At 38.5% G+C, this 16,834-nt stretch overlaps 1 protein-coding gene across 1 annotated transcript in view; it reads right to left on the minus strand.

Moving 5' to 3' along the window:
* The window catches only part of ctnna2 (catenin (cadherin-associated protein), alpha 2), a 379,156-nt gene that overhangs the window by 102,158 nt on the left and 260,164 nt on the right, over positions 1 to 16,834 (minus strand). The gene's annotated exons all lie outside the window — the stretch shown is intronic.

Consider the following 16,834-nt stretch of genomic DNA (forward strand, 5'->3'; position numbering starts at 1 on the left):
CTGCGGGGAGTTTCACTGAACAAGCAGCACAGAGCTTCTTGCTGTATTAGATTTCCTTGCTTTCCAGATAACAAGCATTTTAACCAGCTAGTTAAAGTCGTTAAGGCATATTATGACTATATGCCTCACTGTCATTTGAAAAGAAAAAAAAAAAAATCCCTATTGTGTTCACTTAAAAGCGTGGCCAAGAAAGATGCTCCACCTTCAGCTCTGTCTTGCTGCTTGCTCATTTAAAAGCGCAACTGTTCTTGCTTAGAGGAGCGTTTTCCAGTTTTACTGACTGATTCTGAGTGGCAGTTTGGTTTGGAAGTTATTATAACTAAAATAAATAACAGGCATTACTTTAATAACATATTTGCATTACACTAAAGATGTGAGAGAAATATACAATAACTACAGAACAAGGGTATAATTGGGTCATGGCTAAAAATATATATGTTCCTTAAAAGTGAAGAATGTACTCCATCTACACTCGCTATTTGCTATCAGTCAGCTGTTATGTGGAGTCAGAAGCCATCACTCTTTAAAATGAAAGAACAAATATTCATTCATGGTAATTTCTATGTTCCTTTATTTTGACAACTGACAAATAAGAAAAAAAAAAAATGTGTCGCGTCGCTCTTGAAACCTGCCCTGCTGTTTTGGGATGGTGTGATTCATGCTGTATGCAAACAAGACGCAGGAAAAGAAAACAAAGGCAAATTTGTTGAAAACCTTCACATGGCTGTGACTCCTTTTATTAAAATACTTTTGTCAAGTTCTTAAAAAAAAAAAAAAAAAAAGAGGTAGCAGGATGATCAACAGATTGTAAGACACAGTCATCTTTTGTCAAAGCAATACCAGCATACACAATTATTTGTATTGTTGCCAGGCAACCATCTCTGACAGTTCTACCAGCATCGAAGCCGAAATCATCCTTGAAGGAAAAACGTACACACGATCACATGAACTTCAGTTCATTCTTGTCTGCTTCATAAAAGGATTTTGTACAACACACTGAACACACTGACGACTCCAGAACAAAAGGAGTGAAGTAAAAAGGGCTATTTAGATATTGTACTACTCTATGAGACTCCCTCCTTATCTCTGTATTGCTTTTTTTCCCCTTTTGATAATTGAATGGAGCAGAATGCCACCCATCAACAAATAGTCATGTAATGAATTAAAGGAAAATCTGAAACCGTGGATCCTGCAGTGAGGGGACGAAGTGGTTCTATTATGCTGTGGAGGGTATTTTGTCAGTTTGAGTTCACTGCAAAGCAATAGAAAGCTGCTCTGAGTCATCAGCTTTATTCTATGATGAAACATTTTGATCCTGATGGGAATGGTCTCTTCAAGGATGACAATGTCTCTATCCAGAGGGCATTAGGGGGTCACTAAATGGTTTGCTAAGAATGAAAACAAAGTGAATCACATGCTGTGGGCTTCAAATTCACAAGATCGCAACTCAATTTTGGAACAAAGTTTCGACTCTTAAAACACGAAATGACGGAAAATCTTCTGAAAGAACGGTATTCCATCTACAGCCATTTGCGGCCATGTGGTGGCCAGAGACCGTACAAAGTGAATGACATTCAGTAACTGCAAGTGACCACATGCGAACAGCCATCAGCTTCAAAACAAGAAGCTTACCAGTGTAGATGCAGCTATAGTCAGCTTACTTAGCCTCTTAACAGCAACAGACAGTTTTATAGGACATCAAATATAGGCAGCAGGTATCCGAGTCAACATTTTAATTTCAGTTTCAAAAAAATTTAGAAAAAGCTAACAAAAACCTAAATCACTCCATCCATCTTCTGCTCTACATACAGTGGCTTGCAAAAGTATTCATACCCCTTGAACTTTTCCATATTTTGTCACATTACAACCACAAACATAAATATATTTCACTGGAATTTAATGTGAAAGACCAACACAAAGTGGTATGCAATTGTGAAGTGGAAAGAAAATTATACATGATTCAAAACATTTTTTACAAATAAACTGAAAAGTGCGGTATGCAAAGGTATTCAGCCCCCCTGAGTCAATACTTTGTGGAACCACCTTTTTCTGCAGTTACAGCTGCAAGTGTTTTAGGGTGTGTCTCCACCAGCTTTGCACATCTAGTGACTGAAATTTTTGCCCATTCTTCTTTGTAAAACAGCTCAAGCTCGGTCAGATTAGATGGAGAGCGTTTGTGAACAGCAGTTTTCAGATCTTGCCACAAATTCTTGATTGGGTTTAGGTCTGGACTTTGACTGGGCCATTCTAACACATGAATATGTTTTGTTTTAAACCATCCCATTGTAGCCCTGGCTTTATGTTTAGGGTCGTTGTCCTGCTGGAAGGTGAACCTCCGCCCCAGTCTCAAGTCTTTTGCAGACTCCAACAGGTTTTCTTCCAAGATTGCCTTTTCAGTTTATTTGTAAAAAATGTTTTGAATCATGTATAATTTTCTTTCCACTTCACAATTGTATACTATTTTGTGTTGGTCTTTCACATTAAATTCCAGTGAAATATATTTATGTTTGTGGTTGTAATGTGACAAAATATGGAAAAGTTCAAGGGGTATGAATACTTTTGCAAGCCACTGTACAGGCTGCTTTTCTACATTAAAGAAAAGCTTGCTCAAATGCAACTGGTCATTTGATTTTAAGTGGCTTACAGATGGAAGAATGGAAAAAAAAAAAACCCCAGAAAACTTCAGGTACAAACAGTCCTGCTTCATGTCTATAAATTCTAAATATTCATATGCAGAATCTATTTTTAGAGATTAAAGCTGAAGAGACTTGTAGAATCAAAGCAAACAGCACTAAAGCTATTCTGGTGGCTTATGATACCCCAGCAATTTTCTAAGACAACTTGATTTCAGTATTTTCTTTATTGTGTCAACTCTCTGTTTATATCCAGAGAAGTAAATAAGTCCACATCAGACACTCACCTCATGATAAACTGAGCTCAAGGTTAACTTTCAGTGACTATCAGGCTACAAAATTACTGTTTCCATTTTAATTACGACTCACTAAAAGCAAGAGTAGATGAGAAAAGGCTGACATTATGAGCTTGTGTAATGGAAGCATAGTGGGGAAGTACATGAGCTCTAGTAGCTACTTTAGTGTAGTTATGTTAGATCTTTTAGTGAGTAGGCACCATGTCCTGGATGTTAAAATCAACTAGTACAACTCACTTTCTCTTCTCCCGCCTTACAGAAGACTTCAGATTCAGGAATATGCCAGTTTAAGGACCAACAACAACAATCATCTGGGCATTTTCTTCTTTTTTTGGATTTGTCAAATTCCAAACTAAACATGCTTTTCAACGTGGTAATGTGCTGTGGGGAGTTCACGTGTGTGAGGTAACTGATGTGAAAGTACTGTTCACTGAAAAGAGTTTATAGTCAAACAAGTTGCAACATGATTTTCTCTCCAATCTATCACTGCCCTGCCCTTGGCCAAGGCTGATATAACAAGGGTTTTTGTTCATATGGATGTTAGATATTTTAAATAAAGTCAAAAGAGTCATTTATCTCCAAGCTTATACTACAGTCACTTTCTTATCAAACAGCAATAACACAATGCAGCATGGAACATTTTACAAAACTTAAAGGAAAAAAAAAACACTGACATAACTTTAACATTACTGTTCCATATTAAAAGAAAACCTGCCTGACACTAACCTGTGCGTGTGACTGTGCCTGCAGTTTGATTATATTTGCAAGCATTACTCTGAAAATGGCTTTTAGCCAGTTTTGTGCCTCACATAAGGGGAGGAGAGGAAATGAAGACAGCACTGAGTTTCCTTCCATTACCAGATCCTTACACATGCACTCACATTTTCATGTTCATGTACAGACGAGCTCTGCCATGTCAAAGTGGTGGACATGACAACAACATTAGTCACTGGTTTGCCTTAGGAGCCTAATGTGTCATTAATGCTCCAGAGGGAAGTGTAAGATTATTAATGCTCACCACTAAAAATAAAATAAAACAACGCATTTAACTGGAACCTTTCTGAGGACACTTCAAAAATGTTCCTATTGTAATACATTAAGTGACATTAACTCAACTGAAAAAGAAAAATGCTGTAAACACACTCTCTAAATATCATCTGAAGGAGAGGCACGTTGTTAATTTTTTTAACCATTATTTACTAGAACTGGAACTCCCAGATGTTTTATTGTACAAAACTCTGAACTCTTTAATCTGAGTTAAGAAAATTAAAACCGAACAGTGATGCCAGGTAAAGGGACAAGACCCTGAACCCGTAGATTTGAGCTCGTTTTGACAACTAATCAGCGGCAGACTATTTTCTTAAGGCCACTACAGCTTTTTGTGTGATCCTGAAGACAGGATTTTTACAATAAGTGAAAAAGACTACCGCTACTGAAAACATGCCTCCCTTATCCTGTAATTACTCTTCCACTTTAATATGTCAAAGCTTCTTCAACGCGAGATGAAAAGTGTATTGCTCATGTTGGGTTTTGTGCAAAAAACATAAAACACCCAATTAAAAACACTACGCATGAATTCCCCATCGCCAACTTTATATACGAGGCGGTCCACAATGATGAATCATAGGTTAGCTGATGTGTTGGGCTCACATTCAGCTCAGCCCAGTCAAAGCTGTGACCTTTGATATGTGTGTGCATGAGTGTTTAAAAGCAACCTGAGTCATAATATTGTATTTATGTATCTACAGTGTTTATCTGGAAATCTATTTGATTTTTCCTCCATTCCCATCCAGGTATGCCCCGTATGTGTAGGCAATTGTGCTCTCCAATTCACAGCCATTAAAAGCTTGACAACACATTTGGCTGTTGATTGAATTGTCACCCATACAGTAACATTGATTGCTTCGTTTTTGACCGCTACATAATGGAATGTGCATGTTCGGTTTTCTGGTAAACACAATTCCCCATGGTGCTTTCGCGACAATGTTCCCAACTGTCTCCCATCCATTATTTTGCATCCCCTGGTGAGCACTCATTCATTCTCTGCTGGGGAGAGGAGCAGAGAAAGAGGCTGCCTGAAAATAAGCATCCAGTGTGTGGGGGGTAATGAAGGCAGCGCAAGTGGAGTTATTCTTGCCCACTCAAAAGATGGCTGCAGGATGGTGTATGCTGGTGGAAAGACTGAGGGCTGCAAGCATGTTCACTCTCTCGGGGTCTTTCACAGTAAGTGTGTAATTGAGCAGTGCACTGCAACACAAACGTTTCACTGCACTGTCTGACCTTAAACCCTATTACGATGGAATAAGACATGTACAGAAGCGAGAAAAAACGTTTTTTGCATTGAATTCTCATAAAATGGATAAAACGCAGTCTGACATCGTAACACGCAGACAGCTGTACTCGAATGCCTTTATTAAACATTGAATCAAACCTCTGAATTAGAAACTCATAGCACCTCCTTTTGAACAAAGAACTTCCACCATACAGTTCCCTCTTTTCCTACAAAAACTCTTTCATTGGCCTCTTTCAGGAATACACAGTGGGCTACTGGTTTAGGCTTTGCAGGACACCCACTCCACGATGAGACAATTTCTCTCATTAATGTTCATCAGTTCGTGATGAGACGCTAAGACAATTTGTCTCACCACAGACAGAAATGCTTTTGTGACCTCTTTCAGTTTCACACACCTAATGATACCACTTCCAGAGTTCCTTGAAAGTTGTAATTGAGACATGGTAACACAAGCCAATCTGATTTTTGGGAGAAAAAGCAAACTTTGAGGGTACACACATTGCATACCTTCATTTATAGGAATCCATAATTCCAATTTCACATCCTTAAATGCGGCACAATACTAAGTAGTTGTTGCAGAAGAACTGAGGCTAACATTCCTGTTCCCACCTGGACTGTGACTGATTAATAAGACATCAAAATAAAAAGAGTTTGTCTGTTATTAGATTAATCAGAAAACCTTTGTCTAAGATACTGATGTTAGAATAGTGAGAAAATCTATTTTATTTAGTAGGTCTGTGATTTCCTGAGGCCAAACTGTTGACAATGTTTGTTTTATGGCATTTTTGAGCAATACATGAATAAATGCCCAAAGCTTTTATTCTAGGAAACAAAGAAATGAACACTCATAATAAAAAATGTGATGGTCAATGCTTTTCAAAGCCATTCAAAAGACAAGGTGACTGCATTCACTTACTAACCGAACTAAATATTTTTCTTGTTTGTTCTCTTCTCCCTTCAAACTAATGCAATAAAAACAAAATGACAATGGCAAAAGAATCCTAAACTTGAGGGCTGGCAAAAGAAGTGAAGAATGAATATGGTAATTCATAGGCAATAACATGACAAATCAAAGGAATGGGAAGATGAATCAGAGGGAAGAAAATAGAAGTCAGGTGGAAGGGGGGCATGAAGCATTGTGTCTCATTGTCTCCCAAGATCAATGTGTTAAATGATATCAATTCCGGCTCCTTGTCAATTCAATTAGGCAGGAGCGAGAGGTACAATTACTGTCCAATGTGGTTACACTGTCTGCAGCAGGCTTAAAGGGGGAGGCGAGCTGATAATGAGGGGGTGAGAAAATGTGTTTGTGTCTGTGAGAGCCAGGGGTGGGGGATGATAATAGTGGTAACATGTTGGTCGGGTTACCAGCATATAATGGGTAGCTAGATCCTCATTAAGATAAGTTGTGCTCCCTCAGCCGTAGTGCCACAGATGGGCCAATTTGACTTGTTCTCATTAAGTGCAACTTAAAGAGGTGCAGCGGCAGCTATCAGATAGTTTGATTACAGGATACCCAAAAAAGAAAACACGCTACAATGCTGATAGCTAAAAAAGATACGTCTAGATCAGTCGTTCTGATTAGAATTTCTTTTTACTCATTTTAAATGAGATGATAGAGCCATTTAGTGCAGAAAAAGATCCCCTATCATAATCTCATTAAAGCCTCGTTAAACTCGCATGAAACTACTAGGTACACAGTACAGGCAAAATTCAGTCCTGGAACACACCAGTAAAGATGTGTGATTAACAATCTGCACGTGGCCATATGTTTCTAGATGAATGTGAACATACAGGTCAGTTAAACAGGTCAGTTGCCTGAAAATTGTTTATTACAAAGCTAACACCAATAGACAGATGCCCATTTGCACACGGACACTGTGGATAGAGTGAATAATTCACCCACTTTGCTTTAGAAAATGAGGAATACATTGTCTGCAACCATGCTTCTTATGCATATGAAAAAAACACAGCTCTTGTCATGAAGCTGCAGTCTAGTCTCGTCCATTATGCAGTTTTGCTGTTGGTCCATTGAAAAAAGTGTGCATGAAAGGTTTTTTGTGTTATTCAGGCATATAATGTGGACAAAGATCTTCATGTAAAATGTTCTTGAAATGCTAATAAGGTAGCAAATTGTTTTCATGTGGAAAAAAAAAACAATGTTTTAGAATTTCCAGTAGCTTAATGCAGATGGAGCATGAGTCATATAGGTATTTCTTTGTCTTTTCTTTTTATTATTTTTCATTTTGAGCTGTACATTTAAATTGACGTCCCAGAAAAACTTTGACTAAATAAATGACATCATAAAGAAAGTCCAGTATGCACTAGTATGCACTAAGAGAAAAGAAAGACAGAAAAATTAAAAAAAAAAAAAAATTGCACAAAGACAAAATTGAAAATGTGTATGGTCAATAAAAGTTTATCATACGTGTAGATGGTAAACTGTAGAAGACTGTCCCTACCAACACCCCCACCCATCAAATTTTTCCAGAAAGAAAGTGGCAGTTTGCGTTATTTGTGTTACCAACACTGCAGATTGATGAGCTGCACTGCACAACATACATGATTTCAATGCCACTGACTGGACACATTTTATTTACTTCTTGTTTTGCAGGTTTTTACATAGTTTGGCTATTTTTGTGACCGTCTCAGGTCTTTTTCATCTACCGATACTGAAATTATACCAAGCTGAAACGCAAAATAAGAAAAAGAAAAAAAAAAACAGAAAGACTTGTTGAAAGCTCTGATTAATAGACGAGTTGCACGTTGTGAACACCAACCTGTCTTTTCTTAATAAATGAGGTTTAATGAATCTGATAATGACCCAAGGCAGTGGCTCTTAGTCCTTGAATCCCTTTTGGCTACATGTTATCCATTATCCGTTATGTTTCACTAATCATACACATCACTTATCATTTGGAAGAGGGTCTACATAATGCTTAGGTAAATTATACAATTACAGTCCCATCAGAGATGAATTTTAGGTTGGATTAACAAAAATCTGGATTACTTAACCAATTACTTATGATTAAATAAAGTACTTCCTGTCATGCTGTTGATGAGCAGTATAATATCAGATAAGTGGTCGATCATCTTTTATTTGATTGCATAAAGCACAATACTAAACAGTAACTGGACCATATCATCATGTATTACCCTGGTGCTGAAAGAAAAAATACAAGAAGCACTCCAACAGCGCAAACCTCCACCGAGGCAGCGCAATCACTGGGCAGTATTTACTTTGAACAGGATGATATTGTATTTTGCATATATTCATTTTGTTTTCTTTGTTCTTATAAAATGTACTTATAGTGCAGTAAAAACAGTGCAGGCTTTTGTTATTTGGTCTGTTGAACCAATTTTAATATACTTAGCATAAAAAAGCATATGTGTGCACATAGATATACATTTCTTAAACCATTTACTTTGGGAGAATGAAGGAGTAAGTAAAGTTCTTATGCTGACCCTCCAGACAGTCAGTACTGCACTCCCAGTCTTTCATGCATTGCTTATATGAGCGCTTCAAGTCTCTTCTCCTCTCACATGGTTGCCCATAGTATCTATAACTGTGCTGTTTTAGCTTGGCAGTCTCTTGTCAGTTACAGTTAATGCAGCCTAGAACGGCGCTGCCTGAGGAGAAGCCGGAGTGCCTTCTGGCGCAAGCCCTCTTATGTTTAATGGCTGATGCCGTTTGCTTACTCCTCTCATTACACTGGCTCATGTTTAGACTGTGGGCCTGTCACTGGCTATTAGCATCTGTGGTCAAGCAGGCTGTGCATGAGAGGAAGCATCTGGCTTATCATCAAGAGCATCGTAAGTATGAAATGAACAGTTTGTCTGGGATGGAGTAAACACAGAAGGAAGTATTAGCGCCCTGCGTGAAAGGGCAAATGTTAATTGTTTGATGGATGCAACAGAAAAACAAAATTCTGAGATTTAAAAATGAGGTATGGAGTTCAACAAAGTTTTCAAAACTTTGATTGTTGCACTTTGAAAAGACACACTAAAAATACACACTGGCAGAGAGAAATGAGGATGACAAGGGTAGCGCAAGCTGGAAATGAACACTGTACTGGTATGCATCTTAAATCATTAAGGCACGAGAACAGCCTTAACAGATCCTAGCTTTTTATATCCAAAAGTGCAGCAGAAAACTACACAAATAATTGCACAAGTTGAAGTAATAATAAATGAAAATAAACAGTACGAGCAGAGGGGAGGATCACAGAGGAGAAAACACAGCAATAACAGAGGTGATAGCATTTTAAAAAAGGCACACAACGAAACATGCACAAGCAGAAAAGGAAGGATATCTGGTGTGAGTCTATCGCCTGTTCCCTGTGCCTGCTGTTCGACAGCCGGACGTGAACAAATCATATCAAAATAAAGAAAAGAAATAAATAGAGTGATTTGGTTATAGGGGCACACACTGGGTGTACATATGAATGCATTAATCAATCTCAGGTTAAGGTTCAGGTTAATGTTTCAATCTCAACCAAGGTATTGAGTTGATAGTCATAAACTAGTTCTAGAAAATTTAGACTTTACATGGCCTTTACAGCCATAGTCTACAGACAACATTAAAATCTTATTATCCATTTCCATTTAGTCAGATGCAGTACAATGGCACTGTGAAGCTCTGAACTATCACTGTCCATTATTACAAAAAGTCAGTCAGCAGCAGAACTGGTACCAGGAAAGATGATGTTAAGTTTTAACAGAGGCTGTTGAGGAAGGTGAAGTGAATAAAATACTTATGACATCCTGGCAAAATCTACCCAGCATGGGATGCTGTATAGTTTCCAAAAAGGTTTGCGCTCTTGAAAAGACACGTTTCTGAACATACAATGTGAATGCCCTTTTGAAAACAAAACAAAAAAGAAGAAAGAAAGAACACAAATAGAAGCATGAACAGAATCGTGAGGGTTAAATATTAAGTGTGTTGGGCTTTACGCCAAGGTTTTAGGTGCATACTTTCAGGAGAATAAGAAGAAGGAGTGAGGGGAAATGTCTGGTTATCAGACAGAAGGAGAGAGAGCAGGAAATAAAAAAGTCTAGTCCTGCAGCAGCAGTATGGGGAGCTAGAGCAATGCTGCCTGCAGCCTCCCTGAACTGAATAGCAAGTAGTTTGCGAGGGAGGGACTGAAGGAAGGGCAGCAGGAGAGAAGAGACGGAAGGGAGGGAGAGGCTGAGAATAGGTTAGAGAGGGTGAGAAAATAAGAGAGCGGTGCGATATCTGTGAGAGCAGGGCTGTGGTAAAGACAAAAAAAGCGAGTCAATGGGGTGAGAAGAAGGTTTGAGTATCATTGATGTACTTTTGTTTCACTGCAGAGCTGAAAAAGTCAATTTATCACACACACGCGCTCGCCTATACATGCATACACAACCGTGATGTGGCTGTCTGGAAGTACGTGGGACTGTTTTTTTACAAGTCTGAAGCTTCATCAGAAATCCAGTACTACAGATCAGCTAGAACACCCACAACACAGCACTACAGGTCGGTCCAGTTCAAGGACCTGTTATTAATACCTCAATACATAACCCAATTTCATCAGAATTTTGCTTTCCTGCATTGCATCATTCTATTCTTCACTCCTACACAGTAGATCAGAGCAAACATTGCAGATGTATGTCAGTTATGACTACTTTTAACATAAAAGTACTCAGAATCTACGACTAGATACTACAGAACAGACTGAAGTATATCACAGTATAACGTACCAAGTCAATGAAAAAAATGTGCAGTGGCAGAGAAATAAGGAAGCAGATTGTTGTGTCTAGACATTATCCACCTTCACACTTACTGATGGCCTCGTTCCGCTCACCGTTCCCAACTGTCAAACCCACCATTCTGTGACCTTTAAAATATACAGTGTTGAGTACAGGATGACAAGTCAGAGAGGTAGCTCCAGAAACCTGAAGCGGCTGATGTGAAAACTAGTTTTCCAAACACAGATGCATTTTGTTTCCACTCCATCATTCATACATTGGCTCTCACAAATGAGGTGAGGTGAGGTAAGGTAAGGTAAAAGAGGCGGTTGAGTTGGTAATACAGGTGACACAGCACCCAAAGGAAAACACTCAAATTATACAAAAAAAATTCTCCAAAGCTGACTGCTCTTTGCTATCAATGTAAAGTTGGTGGTTAGCAAGGGATACAGAGGATGATATGCACATTTTTGTAAACCGGGATAATGATGACTCAAACTACTCCTGTGGGTGCATTGCAGTGCCGTAGGTGGCACTAATCAGGGATTAGGATAGTTTGGAAAAACAGGGGGGAAAAAGAATGGCCTCAGGTCTGACAGCAAAATAATATAATTGGTATGTTGGTATATGATAATACCAACATACCAACTGCTATTGTATCTGAGCCCACTGTGGAGACAGTAACTGTGTAAACATAAACTGATATACTGTATAGAGTTAGACAACAGGGTGTTCCCTTACTGTAATGATCGAGTGAGCAACAACTTCAAAGATCGCTAGAGCTGGCTGCACTGGTGGAATGATTATGTCTCCCACTGTCCTTTAATGTAGGCTTTGTCAGTCTAGTCAGACACCAGGGCAAGCCACTAACAGAGTTGTTGCTATTAGTTGCAAGGAATAAGAACCAGTAAAGCAAAATATCCAGACATGATATAACTGCACTGTGTGAGGATGGATCAGGGGATAGGATTTACTGTCATGGTGGGTGTTTGGGGATTGATGTCTTTTCAAAGGACATCTATTCTCTTCCTTAAGCTGACTTATAAAATGTATTCCTACAATGGTCACAGTTGTTGGAGCCCAACCAGTATTTTCAGGAAATGACATGTAGACATCACCCTTGAAAATATTGGCCGTCATTTATCACAGCGTCTTGGAAATGGCACAGATTCAAACACTAGGAAAGACATATGAACCTCTCTAGAGCTGATTTATTAAACTGTCGCACAACATCTAAATGAGCACTGATGTGATCACAGACTGATAAATTGATTCAGCTGTGGAAACAAGGGCATTCTGCACCAGTCTTCAATTTACATATGATGGACCTTTATTTATGTGGCAACTCTTGGTCTATAAAAAGATTTGCTTCATGCAGCAAAATCTTCCTTTCGTACACGGCTACGATAGAAAATATCATAGAAAATAGTGTAAATGGGACCCATGTTCCTTATCTCTATATGGTCTGATTAGGCTTTCAATGTAGAATGTCCTTTCTGGATAATACTGCATATTTCAGGCCCTTTTTCCATATACAGTGGTGTCACAATATTAGTCGCTATTATTCAGAAGGTAAAGACGGTATAGACACCGAAATTATGCTTAACATAGGCAACAGGCTTAGAATCTTCGTGAAGCTTACTTAATTTATTAATTAGTGTTTATTTTTGTTCGGTACATTTAGATTTCATTATACTGAAGAAGTGTTCACATCACAGTATATCTCAAAGTACATAATGCCGAGTAATCAATGCCAGTGTTCTTTAAGCAAAGATAAGAGTGACAAGACATTACGGATGTGATAACTACTTAGTGAATCTTAAGGTATAGGAAAAACAAATGCATGTAAAATAGAGATTCTTCATGAATCTAAATAGATAATAATAAAAATAACAGCCATGGACATCTAAGTTATTTATTTACTTATTTTTCTCAAACTGTTTTAAAAGAATTCAGCAAAATGTTCAGTAATAAGTTGTGGGAGCTTGGGAGGAGCCAGATAAAAACTTTTTGAGAATCACAAAGAGGGTGAAGTGTGCCCCTGGGCTGGTCAGACTTATTTTCAATGCTGTGACAGGGTCAGGTCTCTGTTGTGGGTTATCATCTTAATTATGCATGGCCCGTCTGGTAGACAAGGCACTGGTGCAGGTGGGCAGCTGTGAGAGAATGGAATTGATAGAAGAACAACATGATGAATCACGCTGACACTAAATCAGCTTAAAAAGAGTGGTTGATGATGCTGGACTACTGTTTTATAAAGGTCAGCATGCCCACATATATATTTTTGCATATTGCAATTATTCCCTTAAACTCTCAATTAATTTTATGGGGAAAAAAAGTCATCTATCCTGCTGCAGTTCAGCGGTTTGTCAACAGGTACATGGCGTTGTAAATAAATGGTGATTTTGATTCGCTTACAGATATCTGGGGTTGACATTAGACATTACCGAGGTGCAGAAAGTAAATCATGCAAAACGTTTTTAAGCAGTTAGCTGGTGAACACAAGACACAAATATATGCACACGAGCACAGAGACGGCAGAAAATTTTTCTTCTTGTCAGAGGATTTAGCTGCCATTGTTTGCTGCCAGAGACAGCACTCTGCATTTTAATCAAGGGTGCAGTTTTGAATCCAGTGGTCTTATGATGTGATAACTAGTGTTTTTTTTTTTTTCTTCTTTCTGCTGAGTAGGGCTTGAGGATGTGTCAGCATGTAATGTCACATTGCACAGATGTGCCGTACTCATCAGGATCTAGTTATCTACAGTATATATTGTACCTGTGGTCAGTACAGAGTATGTCATGATTGCCTGCAAAGAGGAGAAACGATGTTGGTTTCTAAGGGTTGAGTAGTGCAGTAAATTTGACACGAGGCTGAATTAAGGCTGAATTACATTTTTTAGTCAGACGAGATATATGAGATTTCAGTCTTCATTTACAGAGTTTTAAACGTTCACTTATCTAAATGTGTACTGTCAATTGTACATAGGAAGAAAAAGAGGTCAAGTGGTGAAGTGAGAGGTATACCGCAACTTGGAAAAAAAGAAACCTTTTGATGGCGTTTCAAGGCTAAAACACATAAATAAATGCAGAAAAACAGGCCTTCTGTGTATTGAAAGAAAAATGTATATACCCCATAAACCAGACCAAAATCAAATTATTAACTTTTTGATACTTGGAGTGTTTACCTGTCTGTCTGTCTGTGGACAGATATTATCAACAAGAGGTAGATGTTATTCCATCTAATCCAACCTTTAGGCTATGTTTTGTTCTGTTGCCTTTTTTGGACTATTTTGTTGTTGGCCAACTTCAAAGAGAGCAAATAATAATAGGAGATTTAGCCATTTTCATGTTGTTTTGGCACATCATTCTGGACATAGTTTACTAAAAAAATGAGCAATTAGCAGACTAGACACAGATAGTTTTGTTATGAAAATAATGTTTAATGGTAGACAGCCTAAAGTAGATGTAGTCTGAGCTATTCTGTTAACAGTTACAATTGCTGGTGGCTGGTTTTTTTTGCTGTGTGTGTGTCACAAGCAGGTACCACAAAGTCAGTTTGGCAGATGTATGTCTGTCTGCCTGTGGACACATTTTGTCAACTCAACAGAGCTGCGATTCTGTAAGATGCAGTCAACAAATTTAACCTGACATCACAATGAAGGCAGAGATCTAAGATCGATATGGTCAAAGCTGTTGTGATCTCATAGGAAGATGGTCTCTAGTTTGTAAGTATTACTCATGTTAAACCAGTAGCTGTTTACATCTAAAAAATAGTCATGTCAATTAGGACTTTGTAACAAGGCAATTTTAAATTTTATATTCACATTTCTTCTCGCTGGATAAATGAAACCATTAGAAATTCAGGTGCAATACAGCTGAAGAGAATAATGAAATACTTGCACTGCCTTGTAGGCAGTGTACATTATGAGCATACAGGTAACTGGATTCACCTATAGCTAAAGTGCTGATATCCACATTAATAATTCATTTCAGCATAGACAGAACACACTAATTAATCTGCTCATGCTGTTTGAGTTTTGACAAGACACCAGTCTAATGCTTCCAGACGGTGGGTTGCTAATGTTAGCGTCACTGCAGGTACAGAAATACTGAGTGAAGTGGAATCTGCACACCTTAGCACTGACTACTGCAACTTGATTTATGACTGGTATACACTGGTAATTCCTAGTAAGGTAATACCCATTAGGAGGAGACAAAGACCCTTTAGACAGACAGCCAGTGCAGACTTCCAGTACAAGGGTAGCTGAGATCGAATAGTAAAAAACAGAAAATAAAATAATAACAATATATCAGCATCCATTATACTGATACAAAAACCCCAGACCATTTTATGTAAAAAGATCTGCAGTCAAATTTGTCCACAATAGTAATAGTATGATTTATATCACATTGTGATATAAATTCCAATATTTTTTTAATAATCACCCTTTCATTTCCCTTGAGTAATCAATTCAATTCATTTCAATTTTATTTATATAGCGCCAAATCACAACAAATAGTCGCCTCAAAGCACTTTATATTGTAAAGTAAAGACCCAACAATAATTACACAGAAAACACAACAGTCAAAACGACCCCCTATGAGCAGCACTTGGCAATAGTGGAAAGGAAAAACTCGCTTTTAACAGGAAGAAACCTCGGGCAGAACCAGGCTCAGGGAGGGGCAGTCATCTGCCACAACCTGTCGGGGCTGAGGGAAGAGAGACAGGACAAAAGACACACTGTGGAAGAGAGCCAGAGATTAATAATCACTAATGATTAAATGTGGAGTGGTGTATAAACAGAGTAAAAAGAATAAATACTCAGTGCATCATGGGAACCCCTCAGCAGCCTAGGTCTATAGGAACATTAACTAAGGGAAGGTTCAGGGTCACCTGATCCAGCTCTAACTATAAGCTTTATCATAAAGGAAAGGTTTTAGCCTAATCTAAAAATAGAGAGGGTGTCTGTCTCCTGAATACAAACTGGAAGCTGGTTCCACAGAAGAGGCGCCTGAAAGCTGAAGGCTCTGCCTCCCATTCTACTCTTAAGTATCCTAGGAACCACAAGTATAAGCAAGCAGTCTGAGAGCAAAGTGCTCTATTGAGGTGATACAGTACTATGAGGTCTTTAAGATAAGATGGTGCCTGATTATTCAAGACCTTGTATGTGAGAAGAAGAATTTTAAATTCTATTCTGGATTTAACAGGGAGCCAATGAAGAGAAGCCAATATGGAAGAAATCTGCTCTCTCTTTCTAGTCCCTGTCAGTACTCTAGCTGCAGCATTTTGGATCAGCTGAAGGCTTTTCAGGGAGCTTTTAGGACAGCCTGATAATAATGAATTACAATAGTCCACCCTAGAAATGCAGGAATTAGCTTTTCAGCATCATGAGACAGGATGCTTCCAGTTTTAGAAATATTGCACAAATGCAAAAAAGCAGTCTTACATATTTGCTTAATATGTGCATTAAAGGACATATCCTGGTCAAAAATGACTCCAATATTTCTTACAGTGCTACTGGAGGCCAAGGTAATGCCATTCAGAGTAAGTATCTGGTTTGACACCATGTTTCTAAGGTTTGTAGGGCCGAGAACAATAACTTAAATTATTAGGAAATTAAAAGTCATCCAGGACTTTATGTCTTTAAGACATTCCTGTAGTTTAACTAATTGATGAGTGTCATCTGGCTTGATGGATAGATAAATCTGGGTAACATCTGCATCCATCCATCCATCTGTTCACTTCTGCTTATCCTGTTCAGGGTCGCAGGGGGGCTGGAGCCTATCCCAGCTGACATAGGGCGAGAGGCAGGGTCAGGTCGCCAGCCTGTCACAGGGCCAACACAGAGAGACAGACAACATCCACACCCACATTTATGCTCTCATTCACACCTATGGGCA

Source organism: Archocentrus centrarchus, chromosome 1 (genome assembly GCF_007364275.1).
Source record: "Archocentrus centrarchus isolate MPI-CPG fArcCen1 chromosome 1, fArcCen1, whole genome shotgun sequence".
NCBI lineage: Eukaryota > Metazoa > Chordata > Actinopteri > Cichliformes > Cichlidae > Archocentrus > Archocentrus centrarchus.